This window comes from Solanum verrucosum, unplaced genomic scaffold (assembly GCF_900185275.1).
Source record: "Solanum verrucosum unplaced genomic scaffold, falcon-dt-bn FXZP01000257.1, whole genome shotgun sequence".
In the NCBI taxonomy this organism is placed as follows: Eukaryota; Viridiplantae; Streptophyta; class Magnoliopsida; order Solanales; family Solanaceae; genus Solanum; species Solanum verrucosum.
In genome coordinates this window covers 3,888,009-3,898,349 of record NW_026020539.1, presented here as the reverse complement: position 1 = coordinate 3,898,349, position 10,341 = coordinate 3,888,009, and the positions used below count along the sequence as shown (strand labels likewise).

Sequence of the window (10,341 nt, the reverse complement as noted above, 5' to 3'; positions counted from 1 at the left end):
TATACAGCTTAGAAAAATCAGGGTGCATGTGGTATAATCACCTTAGTGAGTACTTGATAAAAAAAGATTATATAAATGATGCCATTTGGCGTTGTATTTTTATTAAGAAAACAACATCAGGGTTTGTCATTCTTGTTGTTTATGTTGTTGACATTAATCTAATTGGAACTCCATAAGAGGTTCAAAAGGCAATTGAATATCTAAAGAAAGAATTTGAGATGAAAGACCTTGGAAAGACAAAATTTTGTCTTGGTCTACAAATTGTACATTTAGCAGACGGGGTCTTCATCCATCAATCTGTCTATACTGAGAAAATCTTGAAATTATTAGACATGGACAAAGCACACCTGTTAAGTACTCCAATAGTTGTCTGATCACTTGAAGTAAGTAAGGATCCATTTCGACCTCAAGAAGAGAATGAGGAACCTCTTGGTCGTGAACTACCTTATCTTAGTGCACTTGGCGCACTTATGTATCTTGCTAATGCTACGAGACCTGACATAGCATTTTCTGTTAATTTGTTAGCAAGATATAGTTCTTCCCCTACACGAAGAAATTTGAATGAAGTTAAACATATATTGTGATATCTAAAGGCGACTAGTGTTATGGGTCTATTTTATACTAACAAAGATAGTGCAAATCTTGTTGGTCATGCAGATGCAGGTTATTTATCTGACCCACATAAAGCTCGATCTCAAACATATTGTTTGTTCACATACAGAGATACTGCTATATCATGGTGATCTACGAAGCAGTCCATTGTCGCTGCTTCTTCAAATCATGTATAGATAATACCACTTCATGAAGCAAGTAGAGAATGTGTATGGTTGAGATCAGTGATACATTTCATCAATGAAATATGTGGTCTGAAGTGTGATGTCAAGGTACCCACAATGCTCTTTGAAAACAATGTTATGTGCATAGCTGAATTAAAAGAAGGCTTCATAAAAGGAGATAGAACGAAGCACATTTCACCAAAATTATTCTTCACTCATGATTTTTTAAAAATATGGTGATATTGATATACAACAAATTCGCTCAAGTGATAATCCAGCAGATTTATTCACTAAGTCTTTACGAGGCCTCAACTCTTGAGAAGATGGTACACAAGATTGGAATGCGAAAACTTAACCATCTAAATCATGGTCTTCATCAGGGGGAGTAAAATACACACTGAACTGTTTTCTCCTTAGTTTAGGTTTTGTCCCACTGGGTTTTCCAAGAATGCTTTTTAATGAGGCAACAAATAATGCGTATTATGACTATCTATGTATATTTTTGTTTCTTTCAACTTGTCTTTTACATGAACATCCAAGGGGGAGTGTTGTAAAATTGTGGATGTCATGTGGACTTAGCATGCTGGAAATGTTTCATTCATGCCAAAGTGTGGTTAACTTTGCAAGCCACAAATTACCATGTGTGCTTGTCCTATAAATAGGCATCAAGTTTATAGAACAAAGATATACACATCAATTCCAATCTTATTCTCTCTCTTTGTTTATGTTCAAGTACTCTCTGTATTGTTCTTCCTTTTTACTTTAGTTTTGTTAGGTTATTTATTTTATAACACCCTTTACGTTATTGTTTAAATGTTGTGCTGTTAATGACTGACTGGCACATGTTATCTCATTTATTTATTCATTTTTTATCTTGTCACTTCATTTCATTCCCAAAAAGTGCTAATTATCTAATTTGTTTATCGTTTTGCATGTGAAATTTGTCCGGAGTCAAAATTGGACTCAAATCTTCTCTCATTTGCATCTTCTTATTGGGTCACGTAGGCCCAACTTTACCCTTCTCTACTAAGCCATCCGTGAGAGCCATAAAAATCGAAGAACACGTCCCCCGAAAGATTGATGGACGGAGTTGGAACCGATATACAATAATATACACTAAGTGTATATGTTGTATACATGGCAGATTTGGGCCTAAAGCCCCACCCCTTTATTTGCAAGTTGTGTTTGATTACTTTTGCGCCTAAGCCCTTTATTTGCAATCATTATTATCACTTGTTAGTTCTTAGGACATGTGGAAGAATTGGGCCTAAGGCCTAAAAGAAAAACTTTTCCTTTATGTTGGACTTTGACAGGTACCATTGAATTAAATGGGCCAAAGGCACAAAACAAAAGTAGGTCCAAGTGCTGGTCAAGGCAAACAAAAAACTAGACTTGGGCCCAACACCTTCTCTCTCTTTATTTTATCCATTTTTCGCATTTGTTTAATTGTTTATTTGCTAGTTAATTTTATGGTTTTCCATAATTCACTTCCCCAAAATGATGATTTAAACATAACTGTCAAAATCAATTTGGTTTGTTTATATTTTATTTTGACTTAAAATATCTAGTATGTTCTACTTAAGAAAATCCTTATTTCCTTTTTCTTAAGAAAAAATGAGTTCAAAAGTTGTTTACTTTCTCTATTTATTAAAGTATGTGTATTTTCGTAAAATCATTTAGCCAAATAGTTAATTATCAGACAACTGCTAGTTAGCGGATGTTTTATATGCTTTAAAACGCTTCTTAGAACTTTAATATGAACCCCGAACCACCCCCCACCCCCTTAATATTTTCACTAGATTTTCTGTTTTTAATCTGTTGAAAAAATCAGTTTTCTTAATTTTTCTTTAAAAATTAAGTAGGGACCCTCAAAACTTCGTTTCTCATTTTTAAATAAAATAATCACCTTTCTCTTATAGAGTTCGCCTACAATAATAGCTACCATTCTGATGGCCCCTTATGAGGCATTTTATGGGTGTCGGTGTAGATCTCTAGTTGGTTGGTTTAAAGTAGGTGAAACAACCTTGATAGGGCCTGATTTTGTTCATGATGCTATGGAAAAAGTTCAACTCATTAGAGATAGACTTAAAACAGAAGTTCTATGCAGATGTAAGGAGAAGGAACTTAGAATTTGAGATTGATGATTGAGTTTTCATGAAGGTGTCCCCTATGAAGGGGGTGATGAGATTTGGCTAGAAAGGGAAGCTCAATCCTAGATATGTAGGCTAAGATCTTGAAAAGGGTTGGTAAAGTAGCTTATGTGTTATAGTTGTTAGCAGAACTAACAACCGTCCATCTGGTTTTTCATATTTCCTTGTTAAGAAATGTATGGGTGATCTAGCATATATTGTACCATTGGAGAGTGTAGAAGGATAGTCTCACTTATGAAGATGTTCCAGTTGAAATTCTTGATCGTCAGGTTCGAAGGTTGAGAAACAAGAATTCACTTCAGTTAAGGTTTTGTGGAAGAGTCAGTCCGTAGAGAAAGCTACTTGGGAAGCAGCCATGAAGGCCAATTATCCTCATCTCTTTCTTCCCGATCCCATTCCAGCTTGAGGTAATAGTTCCTCTCCAGTATTTCAGTTACTCTTGCGTAAATTCAGTCTTAGTATCATCTTTGTTCAGTTATACTTGCATTTTCAGTGTAATTGCATATTCTTGGAACTCAGTTCAGTTAGATTTCAGTTTCCAGTACATAATGGCAGGGTTGGTAGCACTTTCCCTCCATATCTCAGCTAGTTTAGACTTCATTCGACGACGAACGTTCCCAAAGGGGAAATATTGTAAAACTTCAGGACTTATCAGAACAGAACACCAGATATATGGGTGAACCACGATAGGGTTCACTAACCATGAATGGAACCACGGTCTATTGCCCGTGGATTCACACCCAGCCCAGAAATGGTGGACCACGGGACGTGTACCACCACACGAGCCGTTGGGAGGCTTGTGGAAACCAAACAGAACCCACAAGGCTCACACATCATACCATAGAGCCCTTCACGGGCCGTGGTCTTGATGATGGGGCGTGGTGGCTTCCGTGAAGCAAAGATAGTAGGCCCCTAGCCCAAGTGAAGGACCACGACGACATTCACATGGTCTGTGAAGTGGACTATAGAGGGAAGGGCCAAGAACCAGTAGTGACTGGCCCAAGAACCATGACCGGTACAAAGGATCGTGGTCTTAGTGACGGTTAGTCGATGCGTCAATGGTCGGGCTCTATAAGATTTTAAGTGGGATCATTTCAGTCTTTTCCCCTATGCATTGGACACCAAAACTATGTCGTTTAAACCCCAAACTACGTAGTTTTGGTCAGTTTTAGCCTATTAACTTAATCAGAACTTAGCCTAATCGAACATTCACCAAAATTATTCAAACTTAGAACAAAAGAAAAAGAAAAAGGCGCCAGTTTTCCTTAGAACAATCAATAGGTTTCTTATAAGTTTTAGCCAGAATTTGAAGGATTTCACTGTGGATTTTGTCACCAGGTATGAGGGATTTCACTAGTGGGTTTCTTTCACCCATTAGGTTCCTAGAATTTTAGTTAGATTCTTGATTCCCTTCATACTGTTTAGACTTAGGGTTTCTAGAATTTCAGATAGTTGTTGTGATTTAGCTGTTAGAGTAATCCTTATTAGAATATAGGTTTTCATAATCAAGTTTCTTAATTTTTACATGAAATTTAGAACCCTAGTTGTGTAGATTCGTTTAGTTCATGAATTACACTTGCTAGGTCAGTTTGTACAGATATACATGCATCAGTTTTTAAATGTTTCATTATCAGTACCTAATGTTGCATTTTCATTAAGCATGTCAGAATCTTGAGATATCTAGTTCATTTCAATTGTGTTGTATTTTACACATTCTAGTCGGGAGTAGGCTTAATAAAGAGTTGGACTAGGGTCAGTCACCCTCATAGTCCCAGAACTATGTGCCCCCGTAGAGTAAGTCCCCTCTGTGGGCATCATATTTAGTGATCACGTCAATCATGCACTTATACTCCTCACAAGGTATATTGGGTCCTCTTGATAGGGCATATGCATCGGACTCCACGTTTAGCTCACGTGGTTTTATGTCGGTTAATAGTAACTCACACAGTCAGATTCTAGTGCATTGAGTAGGTTACCAGTTATATTTCAATATGTTATGAACTTGGTCATGGCATTCGGTTTAGTTCATGTTCAGTATATTCTTCATGTTTATCTTATATCATTGATCAATATGCTTTATTCAGTTATGTATATACTGTTCAGTTTTATTCTATCCTGCAAGTTCAATACCTTTCAAGTAATGATGCATACTCTAAGCTACATCTTCTCGTGATGTAGGTTGAGGCCCACATCATTCAGATTGCATGTAGATCGGTTCATGATCCGTACTCAACATTATCAATGGTGAGTGCTCATTCTCCGAAGACGATAAATATGTTTTCTTTTACTTTCAGTCTTTCAGTTTCAGTTTTGCTAGAGTTAGCTGGGGGTATGTCCCAACATCTCTAGTTATTTAGAGGCTTTTATTCAGACATAGATAAATTCAGTTTTGGTTTTGAGTTTTATATTCCAATTTTTATTAAACTCATAGTCTGTTATATTCAAACTTAGATTGGGTATTTCCCCATCATTTTAGTTTATCTCATGACTTAAGTATTCTGCACATTATTTCTTATTTGAGTTTATCTTAGTATGCTATGATATGCCACCTCAGGGTTAGCTTCGGTTCACTCGTGATCCTAGGTACCGTGTTTACGTCAAGGAGGTAGCGTCGGGCGTGACATTTGTCATTTCTGTTTGAGAAATAGCTCAAATTGATGGCATAGATGAGCATTTTCTCAAAATTCAATGGCATATTTAATCTGTTTTTCCAATTTAATATATCAAAAAATCATCTTTCTTCTTAATTATAACTTTTTTAACAAAGAAAATAATTTTCTAACATAAATTAATTAATATAATTTAATTAGTTGAGTGTTTATCTGAAAATATAAGACATAGATCAAAAGACAAAAAAAAATATACTTTGAATTTAGCCGGTCAATAAACTTCAGTCAAATTCAATTAAATTTTTGTAATTTGTCTCTTTTTTAAACTGCAAAGTTCTTTTATAGAAAACTGAGTTTGACACATTTTAGCTTAAGCTACAGATAACTTTCAATTAAATGTTTTCACATCTACCAAAGAATTGAGAAAAAACTTAGATTTTGTTTCAATAATAAATTTTTTGTATTTACTTGTAACTGTTGTTTTCTATTACACTTTGAAAAAGGAAAAAAAATAATAAATATCATCTTTATCCTGTTTGAAGACCATATATACATACCTCATTGTCTAAATTTCCTTTCTTGAAATCTTATTGCAATTTTCTTTTCAACATTCTCAAATAAAAACTTCTTTTTAATTTTTTGATAATTTTGCAATGGCTAATTTCACAAAGGAAGAAATTGACATTATTGTGGTTGGAGCTGGACCATCTGGTATAGCTGTATCAGCCTGGTTAAACAAATTGGGCAAAAACAATGTTGTTTTAGAAAAACAAGATTGTTGTGCTTATTTGTGGAAGAAAAAGATTTTTGATAGACTTCATTTGTATCTATCGAAGGACTTTTGTTCATTCCCATTTCTGCCACATGCAAATTCATCACCTATGTATATGCCGAAAAAAGATACTCTCCAAGCACTATAAAAAAATTAAAAAACAACCTCGATTATGAATTCAAAGTTGATTTAATGTAATCAGTTGTTCTTTAAAAAGGGGTTATTGATTGACTAGAAAGTGATTAACGAATATGGTGTTGGATTATTGTATATACAAAATTTTGGGATAGATATTTAAATATCCTAAAAACATAGAAAGATCTCATTAGTCCATTTCTAAATCGTACAAAATTTAAAATTTAAAATTTAGGTCTCATCAGGTATCTTATATCGTGAGAAAAAAGAAGAGTAGGATTTGGAGAGGTGACAAGTTGTTTAGTATAAGTACAAAAAACTCATATTTTTTACTTTGAGGAACTGAATTATAAGTAAAATCTTAATTTTTTCTATGTCGTATTAACTTTTATACATCGTCATTTCACATGTTGCACAGATAATAGATTTTACTCTTTAGGAATTTGAATCTCATAATTTTGAAGAAACTTGTCTATAGATATCAGTTAGATGACGTGATAAAGGATAGTACAAAAAATTATTTACACTAACTGTATATGAAACTTGGATTTCTCTTTTAGTATAATCTTTCGTGCATTACTCATATATATTTCTTTTTTTAGAACCCTTGCAAAACCCAGTTACCAACTTTGATATATGTTTTTGAATACTACAAGTTATATACATTTATTTTATAATTGATATAATTTTGTACTTCTTCTTTAATATATCGTTAAAATATGAAACTTACACCCGTAAATATGTACATTATAGTTCATGATGTTTTCCCAAAGTGCTATAACTTTTCTATAGTTAGATTATGCAACTTTTTTATATGCACAATCAATTATATTTTTAATAAATATGGTTGTTAATTCTAAAAGATTTAATATATTTTATCCTAATGTTTTTACAGATTCATATTCTAACAAGGGAGATGGTGTATACTGCAATGTTGTTGCTAAAATATTTACCAACATCTTTGGTTGATACTTTAGTTGTAAAGTGCACAAAATTTAAATTGGGAAATTTAGAAGAATTAGGAATACCACAACCAGAAGAAGGCCCATTTTCTGTTAAGATATCAAAAGGTAGATCCCTAGTAATTGATGTTGATGCCATTGACAAGATTAAACTTGGATAGATGAAGGTATGATACTATCTTTATTTTATTTCATTCTATTTTGAGAAATATTATGTGAAAAATTGATCGCTTTAGTTTTTTCAAGGGTTTTGATCTAATAGTAAAAGTACAACATGTGATGTATGGTTAGGCACACATCACGAGTTCAAATTTGATTACTACCAAGAACCTAGTAGTAGTATTTAATGAGGAAGAATAAAAATACATGTTCATTTTCATGGACAACGGTTGAACTGTTATAGTTACGAAATCGGTAGAATTTAGTAATTTCGGTTAATACAGTATATTTGTGTAAATAGTTCATCTGAAATGCATTAATAATCTATTATAAAAAAGAAATAACACTTGCTTTTTTTTTGTGAAATAACTCTTGGTCAATTGATTATTAGGTAATTTGTTAAATATCATAAATAAAGGAACATACAGTAGTGTTTCACAATGGAGATGAACATCAATTTGATGCAATCATTTTGGCTATTGGATGCAAGAATATTGCTACCAAATGACTAAAGGTATGTTTTGCAAATTATCACTATGTTCTTTTTTTTTAATTCTAAATTTGAGTCTTGAAATTTTCCACTTGCTTGTAAATATCGTGTGCGGATAAGTCTTTCTTGATAAGTTTTCCTGGTTACTAATTTAACTTACTATTAATTTTACCATCATTGTCTCAAATAATGTACAATTTTTTTTTCTTTTGTTTGCAGGATTATAGCTTAATATTCCTTGAATTGGCACATTGATAAATTGGAAAGGAGTGAATGGGCTATATTGTGCTGGATTTTCAAAAAGAGGGATTGCTGGTATTTCAATGGATACTAGATCTATTGTTGATGATATTAAGACTGTTAGGGGAGACAAAATTTAGATTTTTATTATTATTATTATATCAGACTATGTTGTTAAATAAATTTTCTAAACCTTGCATAAATGCAGGATGCTTTCTGCACCGGGCTTGACTTGCTAAGTTCAGCTAGAACTTAAAAACATTGTTTCTTTTAGTATGTTTTTTATTGGAATCAAGTTTCTACTGTCATAGAAATTTGATGAAACTTTTTTGATTGATTGTCCTTATTTGTTGATTTTTTTTATAATGATGGTGCGGGGTTCAGATCAGACACATTTCGACTATTATATCGAAGATTTGCTATCTCTTGCCAGCACAAGTATCGAATAACTCTACACATCAAATTGGGTAACATTTATTTGAGACATTTATTAACAATGTGAATGAAATCTACTATGTCCTTTGTTTTTTATAGTAAAGTAGATCAAGAGAGAGAGAATTGGCTTCTTGAGAATCTGTTTTTGCTTAAATAACTTGATGTTCATAAGGTACATAAAATTAAATGTACATTGAGCAGTTAACATTCCATCTTGCTAAGGTCATTGCTAGGTCGATCTGTAGAAAATGTCCTAACGAACCATTACTAAAATAAGAGGATGACGATGGTTACGTTACCTAGCTTATAAGAAATACTCCCTACGTCCTACCAATAATGTAAAAGTTGTTGCAGATGATTCAACTAGATACGCACAACCTTATTGTTATGTTTTCTTTTGGGCCAACTTTTTGTGTCGAATTTTTCCAACCACTGAGAAGAAGAAGTTTCTCCCTGGGTTTCATCTGATCTTTTCCTTTTTGTCCAGATTGAGTCTAGTGGTACATTGTCCCCATTTGACTGTCCCCAATTCTCTAAAGATGGTTTCCCCCAACCTTTGGTAGACCATTTTCCTTTTGACCAATGAGAGTCGGGTGGTGCACCATCCTCTTTAGGCTGTCCCCAATTCGCTAAACGTACTCCTTCCCAACGTTCAGTAGACCATTTTCGTTTTGACTGTCCACAACTCACTGAAGTTAATCATTCCCAACCTTCAATAGACCATTTTATTTTTGTTGTGATAGGCTCAAAAGGTATAGCTGACTGAATTCCTTTTTGGCTTTCTTTACTTTGATCCGGCTTATTGATATCTCTACAAGGAAGAGTGGTTGCATTTCCATCTTCTATAATGTTCCTTGTCTCAGAACTGTCTTCAAAGGGGGTAGCACGTCCAAACAACTAAAATTTTAATGTGGTATTTCAACAAGGCCATCCATAAAAGTAAAAATGTATTCGCTAGTACGCTGGATACACTTGTATATGTGTTGCACTTCTGCTTTCCCAACAACCCTTGCAGCATTTTGAGACCGATCAGTGAAATCCTCAACCTGTAAAGATCACTATAATCCATTAATACAACACTTCAAAGATTACTTAGCACAACAGACATCAATAAGTGAAAGATAACTACACTGATGCAACAAACTTTGCAGTCCCATGTTTTAGTCATAGACCAGATGCTTCATAGGTACTTGCACATAGTCCTTTTGCCCATAACTTCTCAACCGACAATAACTGCAATGAAATGAGACAATAATGAGCCAAAAAACTGGATGTTTTCCGGGGAATGGGAGTCTCTTGAAGATGAGGACAGATTTAACGGATTCACAGTACCTTGGCTAACAACGTTACTAGCAACTCAGCCACCGACTGTTTATTTCTCTTCCCATAGTTCACAAACTTATGCAATGACTTTGCCACCACATGTGGATCAGTGCCATCTAGAACATTTACAGGCCAAGAAATATAACCGAGCTACTCAAAACAAAAACTCTCATGAAAAAACTAAAGCAAAGAGAAAAGTGCAAAATTTCAAACAAGGAAACAAGTGCTAAAACTAGAATTGCCAAGTTATGTATAAGAAAAAAGAATTATGAGTATGTATCACTTCATTT

General features: G+C 33.8%; 1 pseudogene; it reads left to right on the top strand.

The window, feature by feature from the left end:
• The first annotated feature begins 6,188 nt into the window (after positions 1–6,188).
• On the top strand, positions 6,189–8,433 carry LOC125809920 (probable indole-3-pyruvate monooxygenase YUCCA10; annotated as a pseudogene).
• Positions 8,434–10,341: the final 1,908 nt, after the last annotated feature.